Below are 19,282 nucleotides of genomic sequence, written 5' to 3' on the forward strand. Positions count from 1 at the left end.
TCAGTTCATCAATTCAGACTCTATTGCAATATATGAAGTATTCAAAAGATAAGAGAACCCCAAAATTAGTTGTATTTTAGTTTTGTATTTTCATGTTTATATGGAATATGGGGCCTTAAAATTTTCTTGAATTTAGAATAGTTCAAATGGTCAATTTTTGAAGACTTAAATCAGAACTCTATAAAATTATATTGCTTTCATCTTCCTTGGTCTCTGGCTCAACTGAGTGGTTAAAAGCATCACCTTGCAAATGGATTCAGCACATACCTGAGTTAATCTTTATACATTTACTCTCTGCAGAAATAGCACATCCTAATTTTTCTGCAAAAGTGGAGTGTATATGATAGTAGGGTTGGGGGCGGGGAGGAATAAATGTTTATAAAAGTACACTGAAATTTCATTTTTGCTAGATGATTTCTATCTGATGAAAGATTTCTACAAGAAATAGCATACCTAAAAAATTATTTTGGAAGCCAACATCAGTAGTTTCATTTGTATGTATTTCATTTCATTCACATAAAAGACTTTTAATGTTCCTGAGCATGGCTTTGTAATCAAAACTCTTACCATACAGAAAATGCTGTAGATTGGATCTAGAATAAGCATAAACAAATATACTAAAGACTTACATAAAATGAAGTTATCTGAAAAAAAATTAATACACCTGGAGGAAAAAGTGTTCTATTTCACATTTAAGTTCTGCTTATGGGAAATAAAATGGTTGATCTATTGCTATATGGTTCCTTAAAATTAATTGCACCTGTTACCAATTATTTGTCAAGTTTCACAAGTGTCAACATATAAAGAATATGGTTACAAAATGTTGGAGATGCCAACAAATTTGAGTTACAGCACAAAGGGCCCAGAAACACGATTTTGAATACGAAATATTGTCTTACACTAAATCAGATCTTGCTTACTGTAATTTAAATTTGTCCTGTTTCTCCCCAGTGACCTAAACTTAGCTCTTTTGCTACACATTTCTATGTTGTTTATAGAAAATTCATCGTGTATTTTTTGTTATTTTTAATTGTTATCCTGTCTGAATGTAGTGTCTGGAGTGAACAAAAGACCATTTTCACATTTGTTTGTTTTTTGAGACGGGGTCTCACTCTTGCCCAGGCTGGAGTGCAGTGTCATGATCTTGGCTCACTGCAACCTCTGCCTCCGGGGACTCAAGCAATCCTTCCACCTCAACCTTGTGGGTAGCTGGGACTACAGGTGCTTGCCACCATGCCCAGCTAATTTTTTTGTGTTTTTTGATGGAGACAGGGTTTCACCATGTTGCCCATGCTGGTCTCAAACTCCTGAACTCAAGTGATCTTTCCGCCTTGGCCTCCCAAAGTGCTGGTATTACAGGCATGAGCCACCACGCACAGCCTCATTTTCACATTTTAAATATTCAATAATAAAAACATAATATCAACTTTCTTTTATTTAAATTTGCCATACTGACTTAAGTGGAGATACAGATACAAAAGAAACGTGGCGAAACACAGTGACTCACGCTTGTAATCCCAGCAATTTGGGAGGCCAAGGCAGGAGGATCTCTCGAGTCCAGGAGTTGGAAACTAGCCTGGGCTGCATAGTGAGACTTTGTCTCTCCAAAAAGCTGAAGGGAGAAAGAAAAAACCTGCACAGATTTGATGAAAAAAGGGGTTTCTTAAGCAGAAAAGAAAATAAATTACCTTCCCTCAATTATAGAAGTAGGATTTCTGAACTATATATTTAGGAACTGCTACATGTTGGTATTTCTTGCAGGAGTAAGACAATGTTCAAAATCTGGGAAAGTCAAATGTAATTAGCAGCTTGTAAGAGTGACTAAACTTTCATACAATTCTGAGTGCAAAGGCAGAAAGGGCTTTAGATTTTATGTCAATACGTTAAGGTATAGAGTGAGTATAATCTCTAACATTTATTCATTTAAATTTAACCCTTTTAACACACATGCACACACACACACACAATTCAGTAAACACATACTAGAAAATTAGAAATGGAAAGTTGGACTAGAAAAAGTAATAAACTATATATTATCAATAAATATGAGAAACATTAAAAGTGAATGATCAAGTATGTGGGTTATTGTATAAGGAGGGGTCTGGCTGAGGCTCCTTCTTTGCAGTTTGAGTGACTGGAAAACAGTGATACCTCTATTATGATTATTAGACCAAGGTAACGGAAAAATATCTGCAGACTGAGTACAGTTAAGACATTTTGCCTCTTTCAGCTCTCACAAGATATTCCAGTGATCAAAAGCAGCAATAGATACAATCCTTCGCCTATGTTCAGTGTTAATAAAATGACCAGATTTTTGTTCATCAAATGTTGGAGCTTGCAGGCTGAATTTTGCATTAGGAAGATTATTGAGAGGAAGACAAAGGGACAGTCTTTTCATCTTTCAAAAGTAAGAAAAAATGATGAAGGCTGAGAAATCTTGAACCAAGTTGTCCTACTCCACCAAGCAGTCTCCAGGTATAGACTTCTTTGAATTAGAATATTTCAGTGAATATGGAAGTAAAATGTGTGATTTTTCTCCAGGCACAATACTTGCTCCAGAGAATAGAGTTGGGCTAGAAAGATATAAATCAACTTGGTTGTCTGTGAAATACATTTCTGCATAAATTATCACCAGCTAAAAGCTTAGCCATAATTTATCACAATTCCATTTGGAGGAATTCAGAATTTGCCTTGATTGTTTATATATAGTTTTATATATAATTATGCTATATTTGTCACAACTAAGAAATCAGAATTGATACATTACTCTAAACTAAACATGATGCTATATTCAAATTTTCCTAGCTTTTCCACCAATATTTTTTCCTGTTCCATTATTCATTCCAGGATATCACATTGCATTTATTTTTCATGTCCCCTTTATCTCCCGTGGTCTATGACCATTTCTCTGTGTTTTCTTTCTTCTTTTTGACTACCTTGACAAGTTTTGAAGAGTAATAGACAGATGCGTCGTTCCTTACCTTGGACTTCACTGATGGCTTTCTCATTTTTAGACAAGAGTTATGGATTTGGAGGGAAGAATACCATGGAAATCAGTGTCCGTCTTCCCATGTCTATCAGTAGGTATGTGGCATCAATATGATGTTATTAGTGATGTTAGCCTTGAATATTTGGTTTAGATAGTGTCTGCCAGATTTCTCCAAATAAAGTTATATTTTTATCCTTTCCACATCATATTTTTGATACGAAAGTCATTATGTCCTGCTAAAATTCAAGGGTGAAAATTTAGCCCCACCTCCTGGAGTGGGAGTATCTATCTATCTATCATCTATCTATCACCTATCTATCTACCTATCTATCTTAGTTTTATCAGGCTGTCATAACGAAATACCACAGATTGTGTGTCTTAAACCACAGCAATTAGTTTTATCACAGTTCTGGATGTTGGGAGTCCCAGATCAAGGTGCATGCAGGTTCAGTCTTCCCTGAGGCCTCCCTTCCCGGCCTGCAGATGGTAGCCCTCTGGCTGTCTCTTCTGAGCATCGTCCCTCTGTGTGCAAGCATGCCATTATTTCTCTCTCTCTCTCTCTGTTCTAATCTCTTCTTTTTAAAAAGATACTAGTCAGATTGAATTAGAGCCCACCCTAATGGCCTCACTTTAACTTAATCACTTTTGTAGAAAGAAGCCCTATCTCAAAATACAGTCACATCTGGGGTAATGGGATTATGGCTTGAGCACATGAATTTTTCGAAATCGCAATACAGTCCATAATATGATCTTTCAATTAGTTGTAATTCTTCTGTAAGAAAGAGTTTCTCCTTCTCCTCTACTTATTCATCATTTATTTACATTAGCTTGGACACAATTATTTTACACTTCGGGTTATAGTTCAATGCTACATTATTTATCTTGTTGATCACGTTTTTTCCACCTTAAGATGTCAGGGGTGTGTCCATATTGGCCCTGGGTTTCCCTTGACAAACCTGCCTCCTTTCCAAAAAATGTGTTGAGCACTTCTTTACTTTCTGATACTTGAATTGGTGATTTCTTCATATCAACTTGCACTACTCCAAATACTGAACAGTGAAAGAAGTAATGTATGTTAATTATATACATGTTTCATTGACCAAAGCCAGTCACATTCCTTCAAGGAATGTGATATGATGGAAGGTTAAGCAAGTATGATGGAGGGCTAAGGTAGCTATTCATGTTTCTGAGATAAAAGAAACACAATTATAAATATATAGTACTGAGAAATGTGAATTCTATTTTTGTTTGTTTTACTTCTGGTTACTTTTTAATATTTGTAACTTCTTTGAGGCAACAATGTTCTTACTTTTTAAAGAACATTTTTAATGAGTTTTCCAAATGACCTTTAACATAATAATTATTTGGTTATTTACCTTTTAAAAACTTAATTTTAGTTTTTACTTTCTTTGCCAAGGTTTTGGGGCAGTTGCTTGCAACTAAAACAAGAATTGTGAATAGCTTTAGATAATGGTTTTGAAACCATGTCTAGAATGTATGAGTCAATTGCTAAGTCACAGCAAAGATTATGGTTCTCAATAACAGTATCATAAAAATTAAGATAAAGGTTGAATCATTTTTATGGTTCCATGAATTAAAGTTATACTGGAATGATGGGAGAGATACATTATTAGTGACTTTGCCAAGAACAGAGTTTTAGCATTAAGATGTTAATAGGAATTATGTAGAGGAAAAGAAGGCTTTGTGGTCAAATAAGTGGGAAATTCTAGGTAAAATGGAGTAAGCAAGTTTATTTACTGTTGGACTTCTCAAGACTTCCATTAAACTAAGTGTGTTTTATGCATTTTATGAAAAAAATTTGTATACAATATTTGCCAAAGTATTTGAATGTATGGTTAGTCTTCATCCAGAAAAAGCAAAACCAAAAACAAAGGTTTATAATATAGGGAGTATATTTCGTAGATCACCCCAGAGAACAAGAATTGGGAACAGAGAATAAAAAAATAAAATACAAAGCTTAGTTATCAAGTTGGTTACTACTATGATTGGCTAATGTTGATCTTACCTGTGACCTTTTAAGAAATATTACTAAATGTATCTTAGAACTGACTGCTAGCAGCATGAAACAAGAAAGATTTGTCCACCAATGTATATCCCTATTAGATCAAAGATGATTCTATCAGGGGTAACTCTTTTGAACAGCTGGGTTCACATATTTGGATGTCAGAGTGCTTCCTAAAAGCAGTGTCTATTTGTTATGTCAGATAAGTCCTTGGGTGAAAAATAGAGGTAGAAGGTCTAGGTCTAAGTGAAAACTGATAAGGTGCACCAGTGTAAAAATAGTTAAAGCCTACTCAGAATTTGTTGCTGAATCATAAGCTAAACATGATCAGATAAAAGTTAGAACACAGGGAATTGATACATTGAAGAACATGTTCCCTGTGCAAACCTAGCACCCTGTAGGATGAAGGTCACCACTTTTGGAAAATCTAATTTCAATAATCTGTAGTAAAATATATCTTCTTTGGAGAAAGCTGTAGGAGAATATGCTTTGAGAGTCAACTTAATTTTCTCCTGATGGTTAAATTTATTTAAGTAAATCTTATAATTTACTCACCATGTAAGTAGAAACGCTGATAAAACATAATAAAAATAATCTTAATAATAATCATAACTTTAAAAAATGTTATTAAGGACAATATATTGAACACCTTCATCTTTACTCAAATTCAGAAATATTTTTCTTATATTTAAATGTGATACTAATGATAAACGGTCGAGATGAGTTAATGAAGCAAATAAGTCTTACAAAAAACATATAATGAATCTCAGTAATGACAAATCTTCATAGAATTTGCAAGAATAAAAAGATATAAATAAACTTGTAATTTAGCCTCTGGTTGCAGTGAATTTGTCATAAATTTTAACAGAGCCATTGCATTATAAAATGACAAAACATTAGCTCTTTAAATGTATGTGTATGTACATATGTATATATGTTTGTATGTAAATACATGTGTACATAGATACAAACACACATTCATTTCTTAGAAATAAACTTATTTGCTATAAGCAAATTTTATAGTAAGTTTTTGTTTACTCATTGAGAACACATTCATGATATATAATGGGAATATTATTACTTTCATAGGCCTAATATCTGCACTTCCATTAAAAGCAACACTACAAAAAGCCATTTAACAATACAAGTTATTGTTCACAATGATAAATATCTATCGAGCAATCAGACTATCAAGGTTACTTCAAAAATATAAAAAAGAAACATCAAAAAGGAAAAGCAATTTAGAAATGAAAGGGAATGAAAAGCTAAAATACTGAATTCTAATGCCCTGGAATATGCAGGGGTTTGTGCCTTTATGGTTTTGTTGTTGTTGTTGTTGTTGTTTTCTTTTTTTTTTTGAGATGGAGTCTCGCTCTGTCACCCAGGCTGGAGTGCAGTGGCCCAACCTCTCTGCTCACTGCAAGCTCCGCCTCCCGGGTTCACGCCATTCTCCTGCCTCAGCCTCCCGAGTAGCTGGAACTACAGGTGCCTGCCACCATGCCCGGCTAATTTTTTTGTGTTTTTAATAGAGACGGGGTTTCCCCGTGTTAGCCAGGATGGCATCAATCTCCTAACCTTGTGATCTGCCCGCCCCTGGCCTCCCAAAGTGGTGGGATTACAGGCGTGAGGCACTGCGCCCGACCCAACCTTGGCAGTTTTGAAGAGTACTGGTCAAGCATCTTTGTAGGACATTTTTGATCTTTTAAATTTTGTCTCTGCTGTTTTCTTTGGGTTTTGCTAAAATCCCCTTTATAAAGAGAGTCTAAACACTGAAGCTCTTTCAGCTATAATGCACTGGTCTTAAACAAGAGATTCATTAATGTAGTATGAACAATCAAAGAGGGGAAGTAGTGATAATCTTATGATTAAATCAGTCTTCTCATAGAATTGCATCCCTATGATTATGACCTTCACATTGTTTCTTACAAGTACCCCACTCAGGTGAGACAGAAAACCTAAAAGTGGCTGAGTTGGGATCTTGTTTTTCCTTCCTCTGTGAGATAAATCTCCAAGAAATTCTTTCTTACTGGAGAGTACGCCTTTATTGAGGATAACACACTGAGTCTACTTCAAAATTGTTACTATTCCCCTCTCTCTGTCGAAGACAAGAGGTGGTTTATCTTGGCTCTTCACCTTGAGAAGCTGGTGCTTTTCAGGGAGGTAAAACCTAAGGCTGTGACTCTGATTAGTTGCTGACTCTCAAATTAGTCAATACTCAGCCCCAGCAATTTATGAAAATTAGCATTTAAATGTTCCTACAAGTTTATGGTTCCAGCCAGCTGGGGGTAATCGGTTCCAGGTAACTGATCTCAATAGTGATTCTCTGAATTTTGATGTGGCTCTTTACTCTTTTACCTCCATTTACTGACGGGTCCAAGAAAAATTGTTGATTTTCAGGCTGGTGAGCTTCTTATCTCAGCGTAAGACACAAGTGGCTACTCTTGTAGCTCTTTACATTTCCAAGCTGAAATGAGAAGTCTTATCCCTTCTTTTAATCTATTTATGTCATAATGTTTAAAGTGGATTTGTTATACACCATAGATAATTAAGTCTTATATTTTATCTAATCTGCCTATCTCTCTTTTAATGGATGTGTTTAGACCATTTATATTTAATATAATCATTGATATAGTTGAATTTAGTTCTTACCCTTTATTATCAGTTTCTGTTTCTCCTTTCTGATTTTCATTCCTCTCTTTTCCCTGTTCTATATCATTCTTACTTATTTAAATATTTTCAAATTATATTTTGACTTACTTATTGGCTTTTGACCATATATTGTTGAATAAAATTTCAATGGTTGCTTCTGGTATTGAAATATACATACTAAAATTTATATAATCCACTTAGAATTAATATCTTACCTTTTCAGATAAAATTTACAACCCTATAATTCTGTCATTTTTCTCTTCCTAGCAATGCTATTTTTAAAAAACTACTACTTTCATTTGTTTCACTGAAAGCCATTTTGATAGGTATGTTTACTTGAGTAATTGGCCATTAACTAGTCAGTGATTCAAATTTTTCTCTCTCTTGAATAGAAATTATCTTTATTTTTAAGAATTCCTGTGCATATGGGATGGATGACAATTGTGTTTAACTTTTTTTTCCTATTTGTCAAGTATTTTGAGGTTATGAGCCATGGCATTGTCGACAAAAGGAGTCAAACTCTGTAAAATATTTGAAGAGACTTTTTCTAAGCCAAATATGGGTGACCATTGCCCACGACACAGCCCTTAGGAGGTCCTGAGAACACGTGCCCAAGGTGGTCAGGGCACAGCTTCGTTTTATACATTTTAGAAAAGTGTGAGACAATCAAATACCTTTAAGAAATACATTGGTTTGGTCCAGAAAGGGGGAACAACTCAAAGTTGGCGGGGTGGGGATTCCAGGCTATAGGTGAATTTAAACATTTTCTGGTTGACAATTGGTTGAGTTTGTCTAAAGACCTGGGAGAGATAGAAAGGGAATGTTTAGGTTAAGATAAACATTGTGGAGACCAAAGTTCTTTTGAAGTCTTATAGAGGCTGCCCTTAGAGACAATAGGTGACAAATGTTTCCTATTCAGATCTTAGTGAATCTCTTTAGAATTGGGAAGGTCTGGAAGAAAAAGATCTAGGTTTGTTAATAAAGATTCTTTACAGATGCAAATTCCCCACCCCTGCCTCCCCACCTACCCCCTCCCCCCTACCCCTGCCAGGCAAAGAACCAGCTTTGCAGGGCCATTTGAAAATATGGCAAAGAAACATGTTTTGGAGTAAAATCTTTTTATTTTCTTCTTTGTCTTATAATGTTATGCCGGAGTCAGGTTGGAAAGTAAATTATGATATATAGGGTTAAATAAAACCCTGATGAGAATTTATGATTTGTAGGGCCTGACTCCCCAGACCCCTTAGATAGGAATTTGGGCAAGATAAAAAAAAAATTAGAGTTTAGTCTTCAGCATATTATATGTTTAATCTTTTTGGTTTGTAAAAATTAGTACAGCAAGAATAAACTGAAAATTATGGGCCTGGTACTTGGAAGATAAGGGACCCTAGGCTACTATAAGGGATAATTGGAAGGACAGCTGAGAAAGGAATGAGGCCAGTAGACCCAAATTCAAGCAAGCTGATTTGTTGTCAGTCCTGCCAGGCTACCTCCTACCAAAAGCAGAGAAGGCAGCCCCGCTTACAGACTACAGCAGGGCTTTATAAGGCAAGAAACTCGGTCAGGGTGGGGGAACTGACTTGGGTGTGCAGAAGGGCTGAGTTGGGGTGGGGGAGCTGAGTCGGGGGTGCAGGTGTCTTCACCGCATCCTGGAGATGTTTTTTGCCAGCTTTGTTACGCGAGGTGAACAGACATGTTAACCACATCCTATAACTGTCTGGACAAACAGTTACTGGGGTCAGTGAAGGGGGGCGGTTTGTCTTTTGCCCTGGGGTAGCTGTGTGGAGAGTGCAAGAGACTGTATTATAAGGCCTGTGGCAGGGGAAGGGAATGGTTTGGTCGGGGTGACCCTAACAGCTACTATGCTATATTGTGAAGAACGTGGGAAATTAGGAGGAGAATACAAATGCCAGGCCTTGAAGTTTAAGCTACATTTTACTATTATAGATTGTGGTTTAGAGAGGTACCTTCTAACCATTAAAACAAAGTGTCTTGGCATTGGTTGCTAATGTCCATATCAGTGAGAGAATTACAGAACAAAAAATGCCAGAGCAGAACTCCTCAGATCTCTCCTTTAAAGAAAAAAATTGTTGAGTACTAGAAGAAACGCTGTAGGGTTCCTAAATCAATCCACTTTCCAGGTTACAGTGCCTAACATTATCTATAATTCAATAAAACAACCACATACCAGAATGTACCATGGGGCCTTCATAGGAATAAATATCTGTCTCACATCCTGGACACTTCTTAAGTGTTACAGATGATGGTGACACCCTGAATATCCTTCTTTGTGCTGAAGAGAAATAATAAACGTATCAGGAAGAGAAAAAAAAGAATTTATGCCATGTCCCATTTTTTCCATAGAAGTCAATCTTAAACCCAATCAACCATTTTTATTTTTATTTTTATTCTTTTTATTTTTTTTATTTATTTATTTTTCTTTTTATTATTATTATTATTATTATTATAATACTTTAGGCTCTATGGTACATGTGCGCAACGTGCAGGTAAGTTACATATGTATACATGTGCCATGCTGGTGCGCTGCACCCACCAACTCGTCATCTAGCATTAGGTATATCTCCCAATGCTATCCTTCCCCCCTCCCCCCACCCCACAACAGTCCCCGAAGTGTGATGTTCCCCTTCCTGTGTCCATGTGTTCTCATTGTTCAATTCCCACCTATGAGTGAGAATATGCGGTGTTTGGTTTTTTGTTCTTGCGATAGTTTACTGAGAATGATGATTTCCAATTTCATCCATGTCCCTACAAAGGACGTGAACTCATCATTTTTTATGGCTGCATAGTATTCCATGGTGTATATGTGCCACATTTTCTTAATCCAGTCTATCATTGTTGGACATTTGGGTTGGTTCCAAGTCTTTGCTATTGTGAATAATGCCGCAATAAACATACGTGTGCATGTGTCTTTATAGCAGCATGATTTATAGTCCTTTGGGTATATACCCAGTAATGGGATGGCTGGGTCAAATGGAATTTCTAGTTCTAGATCCCTGAGGAATCACCACACTGACTTCCACAAGGGTTGAACTAGTTTACACTCCCATCAACAGTGTAAAAGTGTTCCTATTTCTCCACATCTTCTCCAGCACCTGTTGTTTCCTGACTTTTTAATGATTGCCATTCTAACTGGTGTGAGATGGTATCTCATTGTGGTTTTGATTTGCATTTCTCTGATGGCCAGTGATGGTGAGCATTTTTTCATGTGTTTTTTGGCTGCATAAATGTCTTCTTTTGAGAAGTGTCTGTTCATGTCCTTCGCCCACTTTTTGATGGGGTTGTTTGTTTTTTTCTTGTAAATTTGTTGGAGTTCATTGTAGATTCTGGATATTAGCCCTTTGTCAGATGAGTAGGTTGCGAAAATTTTCTCCCATTTTGTAGGTTGCCTGTTCACTCTGATGGTAGTTTCCTTTGCTGTGCAGAAGCTCTTTAGTTTAATTAGATCCCATTTGTCAATTTTGGCTTTTGTTGCCATTGCTTTTGGTGTTTTAGACATGAAGTCCTTGCCCATGCCTATGTCCTGAATGGTATTGCCTAGGTTTTCTTCTAGGGTTTTTATGGTTTTAGGTCTAACATTTAAGTCTTTAATCCATCTTGAATTGATTTTTGTATAAGGTGTAAGGAAGGGATCCAGTTTCAGCTTTCTACATATGGCTAGCCAGTTTTCCCAGCACCATTTATTAAATAGGGAATCCTTTCCCCATTTCTTGTTTTTGTCAGGTTTGTCAAAGATCAGATAGTTGTAGATATGTGGCATTATTTCTGATGGCTCTGTTCTGTTCCATTGATCTATATCTCTGTTTTGGTACCAGTACCATGCTGTTTTGGTTACTGTAGCCTTGTAGTATAGCTTGAAGTCAGGTAGTGTGATGCCTCCAGCTTTGTTCTTTTGGCTTAGGATTGACTTGGCGATGCGGGCTCTTTTTTGGTTCCATATGAACTTTAAAGTAGTTTTTTCCAATTCTGTGAAGAAAGTCATTGGTAACTTGATGGGGATGGCATTGAATCTGTAAATTACCTTGGGAAGGATGGCCATTTTCATGATATTGATTCTTCCTACCCATGAGCATGGAATGTTCTTCCATTTGTTTGTATCCTCTTTTATTTCCTTGAGCAGTGGTTTGTAGTTCTCCTTGAAGAGGTCCTTCACATCCCTTGTAAGTTGGATTCCTAGGTATTTTATTCTCCTTGAAGCAATTGTGAATGGGAGTTCACTCATGATTTGGCTGTCTGTTTGTCTGTTATTGATGTATAAGAATGCTTGTGATTTTTGTACATTGATTTTGTATCCTGAGACTTTGCTGAAGTTGCTTATCAGCTTAAGGAGATTTTGGGCTGAGACAATGGGGTTTTCTAGATACACTATCATGTCATCTGCAAACAGGGACAATTTGACTTCCTCTTTTCCTAATTGAATACCCTTGATTTCCTTCTCTTGCCTAATTGCCCTGGCCAGAACTTCCAACACTATGTTGAATAGAAGTGGTGAGAGAGGGCATCCCTGTCTTGTGCCAGTTTTCAAAGGGAATGCTTCCAGTTTTTGCCCATTCAGTATGATATTGGCTGTGGGTTTGTCATAAATAGCTCTTATTATTTTGAGATACGACCCATCAATACCTAATTTATTGAGAGTTTTTAGCATGAAGGGTTGTTGAATTTTGTCAAAGGCCTTTTCTGCATCTATTGAGATAATCATGTGGTTTTTGACTTTGGTTCTGTTTATATGCTGGATTACATTTATTGATTTGCGTATATTGAACCAGCCTTGCATCCCAGGGATGAAGCCCACTTGATCATGGTGGATAAGCTTTTTGATGTGCTGCTGGATTCGGTTTGCCAGTATTTTATTGAGGATTTTTGCATCAATGTTCATCAAGGATATTGGTCTAAAATTCTCTTTTTTTGTTGTGTCTCTGCCAGGCTTTGGTATCAGGATGATGCTGGCCTCATAAAATGAGTTAGGGAGGATTCCCTCTTTTTCTATTGATTGGAATAGTTTCAGAAGGAATGGTACCAGCTCCTCCTTGTACCTCTGGTAGAATTCGGCTGTGAACCCATCTGGTCCTGGACTTTTTTTGGTTGGTAAGCTATTGATTATTGCCACAATTTCAGCTCCTGTTATTGGTCTATTCAGAGATTCAACTTCTTCCTGGTTTAGTCTTGGGAGGGTGTATGTGTTGAGGAATTTATCCATTTCTTCTAGATTTTCTAGTTTATTTGCCTAGAGGTGTTTGTAATATTCTCTGATGGTAGTTTGTATTTCTGTGGGATCGGTGGTGATATCCCCTTTATCATTTTTTATTGCATCTATTTGATTCTTCTCTCTTTTTTTCTTTATTAATCTTGCTAGCGGTCTATCAATTTTGTTGATCCTTTCAAAAAACCAGCTCCTGGATTCATTGATTTTTTGAAGGGTTTTTTGTGTCTCTATTTCCTTCAGTTCTGCTCTGATTTTAGTTATTTCTTGCCTTCTGCTAGCTTTTGAATGTGTTTGCTCTTGCTTTTCTAGTTCTTTTAATTGTGATGTTAGGGTGTCAATTTTGGATCTTTCCTGCTTTCTCTTGTGGGCATTTAGTGCTATAAATTTCCCTCTACACACTGCTTTGAATGCATCCCAGAGATTCTGGTATGTTGTGTCTTGGTTCTCGTTGGTTTCAAAGAACATCTTTATTTCTGCCTTCATTTCGTTATGTACCCAGTAGTCATTCAGGAGCAGGTTGTTCAGTTTCCACGTAGTTGAGCGGTTTTGAGTGAGATTCTTAATCCTGAGTTCTAGCTTGATTGCACTGTGATCTGAGAGATAGTTTGTTATAATTTCTGTTCTTTTACATTTATTGAGGAGAGCTTTACTTCCAAGTATATGGTCAATTTTGGAGTAGGTGTGGTGTGGTGCTGAAAAAAATGTATATTCTGTTGATTTGGGGTGGAGAGTTCTGTAGATGTCTATTAGGTCTGCTTGGTGCAGAGCTGAGTTCAATTCCTGGGTATCCTTGTTGATTTTCTGTTTCGTTGATCTGTCTAATGTTGACAGTGGGGTGTTAAAGTCTCCCATTATTAATGTGTGGGAGTCTAAGTCTCTTTGTAGGTCACTCAGGACTTGCTTTATGAATCTGGGTGCCCCTGTATTGGGTGCATATATATTTAGGATAGTTAGCTCTTCTTGTTGAATTAATCCCTTTACCATTATGTAATGGCCTTCTTTGTCTCTTTTGATCTTTGTTGGTTTAAAGTCTGTTTTATCAGAGACTAGGATTGCAACCCCTGCCTTTTTTTGTTTTCCATTTGCTTGATAGATCTTCCTCCATCCTTTTATTTTGACCCTATGTGTGTCTCTGCATGTGAGATGGGTTTCCTGAATACAGCACACTGATGGGTCTTGAGTCTTTATCCAATTTGCCAGTCTGTGTCTTTTAATTGGAGCATTTAGTCCATTTACATTTAAAGTTAATATTGTTATGTGTGAATCTGATCCTGTCATTATGATGTTAGCTGGTTATTTTGCTCGTTAGTTGATGCAGTCTCTTCCTAGTCTCGATGGTCTTTACATTTCGGTATGATTTTGCAGTGGCTGGTACCGGTTGTTCCTTTCCATGTTTAGCGCTTCCTTCAGGAGCTCTTTTAGGGCAGGCCTGGTGGTGACAAAATCTCTCAGCATTTGCTTGTCTGTAAAGTATTTTATTTCTCCTTCACTTATGAAGCTTAGTTTGGCTGGATATGAAATTCTGGGTTGAAAATTCTTTTCTTTAAGAATGTTGAATATTGGCCCCCACTTTCTTCTGGCTTGTAGGGTTTCTGCCGAGAGATCCGCTGTTAGTCTGATGGGCTTCCCTTTGATGGTAACCCGACCTTTCTCTCTGGCTGCCCTTAACATTTTTTCCTTCATTTCAACTTTGGTGAATCTGATAATTATGTGTCTTGGAGTTGCTCTTCTCGAGGAGTATCTTTGTGGCGTTCTCTGTATTTCCTGAATCTGAATGTTGGCCTGCCTTGCTAGATTGGGGAAGTTCTCCTGGATAATATCCTGCAGAGTGTTTTCCAACTTGTTTCCATTCTCCCCGTCACTTTCAGGTACACCAATCAGATGTAGATTTGGTCTTTTCACATAGTCCCACATTTCTTGGAGGCTTTGCTCATTTCTTTTTATTCTTTTTTCTCTAAACTTCCCTTCTCGCTTCATTTCATTCATTTCATCTTCCAACGCTGATACCCTTTCTTCCATTTGATCGCATCGGCTCCTGAGGCTTCTGCATTCTTCACGTAGTTCTCGAGCCTTGGTTTTCAGCTCCATCAGCTCCTTTAAGCACTTCTCTGTATTGGTTATTCTAGTTATACATTCTTCTAAATTTTTTTCAAAGTTTTCAACTTCTTTGCCTTTGGTTTGAATATCCTCCCATAGCTCGGAGTAATTTGATCGTCTGAAGCCTTCTTCTCTCAGCTTGTCAAAGTCATTCTCCGTCCAGCTTTGTTCCGTTGCTGGTGAGGAACTGCGTTCCTTTGGAGGAGGAGAGGTACTCTGCTTTTTAGAGTTTCCAGTTTTTCTGCTCTGTTTTTTCCCCATCTTTGTGGTTTTATCTACTTTTGGTCTTTGATGATGTTGATGTACAGATGGGTTTTTGGTGTGGATGTCCTTTCTGTTAGTTTTCCTTCCAACAGACAGGACCCTCAGCTGCAGGTCTGTTGGAGTACCTGGCCGGCCGTGTGAGGTGTCAGTCTACCCCTGCTGGGGGGTGCCTCCCAGTTAGGCTGCTCGGGGGTCAGGGGTCAGGGACCCACTTGAGGAGGCAGTCAGCCCGTTCTCAGATCTCCAGCTGCGTGCTGGGAGAACCACTGCTCTCCTCAAAGCTGTCAGACAGGGAGATTTAAGTCTGCAGAGGTTACTGCTGTCTTTTTGTTTGTCTGTGCCCTGCCCCCAGAGGTGGAGCCTACAGAGGCAGGCAGGCCTCCTTGAGCTGTGGTGGGCTCCACCCAGTTCAAGCTTCCAGGCTGCTTTGTTTACCTAAGCGAGCCTGGGCAATGGCGGGCGCCCCTCCCCCAGCCTCGCTGCCGACTTGCTGTTTGATCTCAGACTGCTGTGCTAGCAATCAGCGAGACTCCGTGGGCGTAGGACCCTCTGAGTCAGGTGCGGGCTATACTCTCCTGGGGCACCATTTCCTAAGTCCATCGGAAAAGCACAGTATTCGGGTGGGAGTGGCCCGATTTTCCAGGTGCCGTCTGTCACCCCTGGAAAGGGAACTCCCTGACCCCTTGCGCTTCCCGAGTGAAGCAATGCCTCGCCCCTGCTTCGGCTGGCGCACGGTGCACTCACCCACTGACCTGCGCCCACTGTCTGGCACTCCCTAGTGAGATGAACACGGTACCTCAGATGGAAATGCAGAAATCACCCGTCTTCTGCGTCGCTCGCGCTGGGAGCTATAGACCGGAGCTGTTCCTATTCGGCCATCTTGGCTCCTCCCCCCAACCATTTTTAATTGAAAGCTATGATGTGCCCAATAAATGAGTAGAGCTTCAAAGCAGATACTGAGCATGGGTGATTTTTCACTCTCTGCACATTTTTTTTCTATAATTCGTAATAGAAAATCTCTGAATTTCTCTATTGACCTTGATCATTACATAAGCCATCATTAAAACCACAAAAATGTTAACTGACTATGTAATCATATTCAAATACACTCTATCATGTGGTCCATAAAATGCTGAAGATAAACTTAGCAAATGCCGGAGTTTGTAACTTTAAATCATTAAGCATTACAATAAGTATATTTGTATTGTGATATTGAAAACCCTGATAAAACTAACATATCTTTTGTAATATTACTTGATGCATATTAATATTATATTGATAGATACTGATATTTTTGACAGCATATCTCACATATTTTATCTAGTTTATTACCAATTATTTTGTAGGAATTAAATCCTAGATAATGTGCAGAGAGCTTTAAACACAATTTATATATTGTGTTTATATACATATATATATATAATTTCAGTCCCCAAATTAATTTTAAAAATGTTTCATAGGTGAGGAAATTTAAGCTTACAAATGTTTAGAATACATAAAAGATTGTATACTTAGAAAATTAACACAAAGAAATGGCATTTAAATGAACAGTTTATTAAATAAGACATTATTTGAGATATCAAATAAGGATAGTTTTATTATTAGTTCTTTGAGCAATTATTTGTTGACTATTTTATAAAAGTGACTGAGTGCACGAAGAAACAACATTATAATTACAAAGCTACTAAAGAAAATTAGGACTATTGGCACTTTCTTTATTGTATAACTGTATTGTGTGGCACCAACTTCCAGGGCAACACAGCTTTAAGGAAGAGGAAAATCGCTGTAGAATATGTATAATTGATAGTTTAATTGGGGAAAACTTGAACTGGGCCTTGAGGGAAACATAATTATACTAGGAAAGAAAAAGAGAAAGAAATAAGGCATTGTAGGAATAGCAGAAGTTAAGTGGAGAGGGAGCCTGAGGACGGCCAAATCAAAGTAACTAGAAGTGCATCCCTCCACAATCTTAATTTCTACCATTTGGATTTTCACAAACACCAGCCTAATATTTTAATTCAGCTTTTCTGGTCCTCGCACCCTCAAAATCCCTCCACCCTTCCAGAGCTCCATTTAATTGGTCCTACCCCCTTTCTCTGCCCCTCAAAACTGACGTCTCTCTATTCCCTACCAGGCTTAAATATCAGTAATTTTCTTCTTTTCTTCCAATCTAGCTTCGACTCTAAAAGCGACCATCAACAATACTTCTTTACACACATCATTTCCTTCTTTGTGCTTTTTCTCCCTCTGTTCACTCTCTTGGCAAAAACTTAATATTGTTGAAATCCAATATTCTGCCTTCACCTGAGTTGAATATGAATGCAGAAAATACACGATAATAAGACCTCAGACTTGCCTTACAAATCTATTAATTTTTAGTTAATTCAATTCTCATACTTTTCTAGACAATTTCACATTTTAATTCTTTCCTTAAAGCTTTAACTCCTTTTCCCACTCTTCACTCACTGTTGATGATTTTGCTTAGTAGAATCAAAGAATATTCACATGGTGTCAACATCAAGTGCTATCAACCTACCTGCATGTGCTTATGTAGGTGTCTCCTTCACTTTTCTTTTCATATAAGGTGCTCATGTTCACATCTAAGTTCAGTCTCTTCATTTACGCCCTGGATCCATCCCTCCTTATCCACAGATGGATTCTGAACCTGTAATTGGTCCTTCATGTTTCCTGTGTTATCAGATAAAAATCTTGCTCTTCACTAGAACTTTGGCCTTAGTCTGGATATATTTTAGAAAATATTTCCTACCTATTCTTCCTCCAGCTACTTATCCATTTCTTTTCACCATTGTTCAGTCAAATCCTTCAAAATTTTTTGTACTTTTTCTCCACCTTTCCTCTCATTCACCTTTGATTTTCATCATCAAGCTTTTATATTCTTATCCCCACCAGAACACTTTCTCTCAATGTCACCAGTTAACTCCCGATTACTAAATTTTGTGGGTAATTCTCAGTCCTCTTCTTACTTCATCACAGCTAATTAGATGTTTCTTTGTGAAATACTTTTCTTCACTTGGCTTCTTAAACCTACTGTCTAGTATGTCTCCTGAGGAAAATAGCTGCCATGTTTTTTCTATCTCCTTTGATTCTTCTTCTTATTATTCCCAAATTCTCAACACATTGGAGAATCCTATATTTCAGTCTTTGAGCTGCTTCTCAATATATGCTGGTTAATCTTTTCTAGTTCAGTGGCTTTCAATGAAATCAACATAGGCTGACACTTCCTATATTTGTATTTCTAGCCCTGACATCTCGAGTGAACCCCAGATTTATATATCCAACTATCTATTTAACCTCTCTGCTTGTATGTTTAATAAGCATATCATATTTTACATACCCAAAACTTATTTCTCATTTTCCTGTGCTAAGCATGCTCTTCCTCCGTCCTCCTCATTTCTGTAAATGTTATTCATCTATTTATTCGGGCCCAAACATTTAGTCATCTTTACTCTTTACTTTCTTTTATATTATATATTCAATTCATCAGTATTTCTTATAAATTCTACCTTAGAAATATATCCAAATTCCAACCTGTCTATATCACTTCCACAGCTGAGTTGTCCAAGCCACCCTCATAAATGAACCATCTACTATGTCTTCCCATCACTACAGCTATAGAAATACCATAAAAAATAAAGCCAAATACAGTGACTCCTCCACTGAAAACCCACGTATGGATTGCCATCTCACCTAGAGTGGAGTTCAACTTCCTTCTGTGGCCTATGAATCCTTATATGATCTGATCTTTTCTTGTTTCATTGACATAATCTACTACTCCCTCTTCACTCTGTATTCCAGATATATAAAGCTCTGATATAAGGTTCATTTTTATTATAATAAAAAGAGGGCCTTCTTTAACTGAGAAAGTAAAAATCTTTTATGGGAGTTGCTCCAGTTTTCTCAAGAGGTAAAAACTCATTCCACTGCAGGATGAAATGGATATTGTTGTGGGGAAGGGGAGATGGAGATATACGTACAAATATACATGTGTATATGTAAAACTATATACATATTTATCAAA

Source organism: Pongo abelii, chromosome 22, assembly GCF_028885655.2.
Source record: "Pongo abelii isolate AG06213 chromosome 22, NHGRI_mPonAbe1-v2.0_pri, whole genome shotgun sequence".
NCBI lineage: Eukaryota > Metazoa > Chordata > Mammalia > Primates > Hominidae > Pongo > Pongo abelii.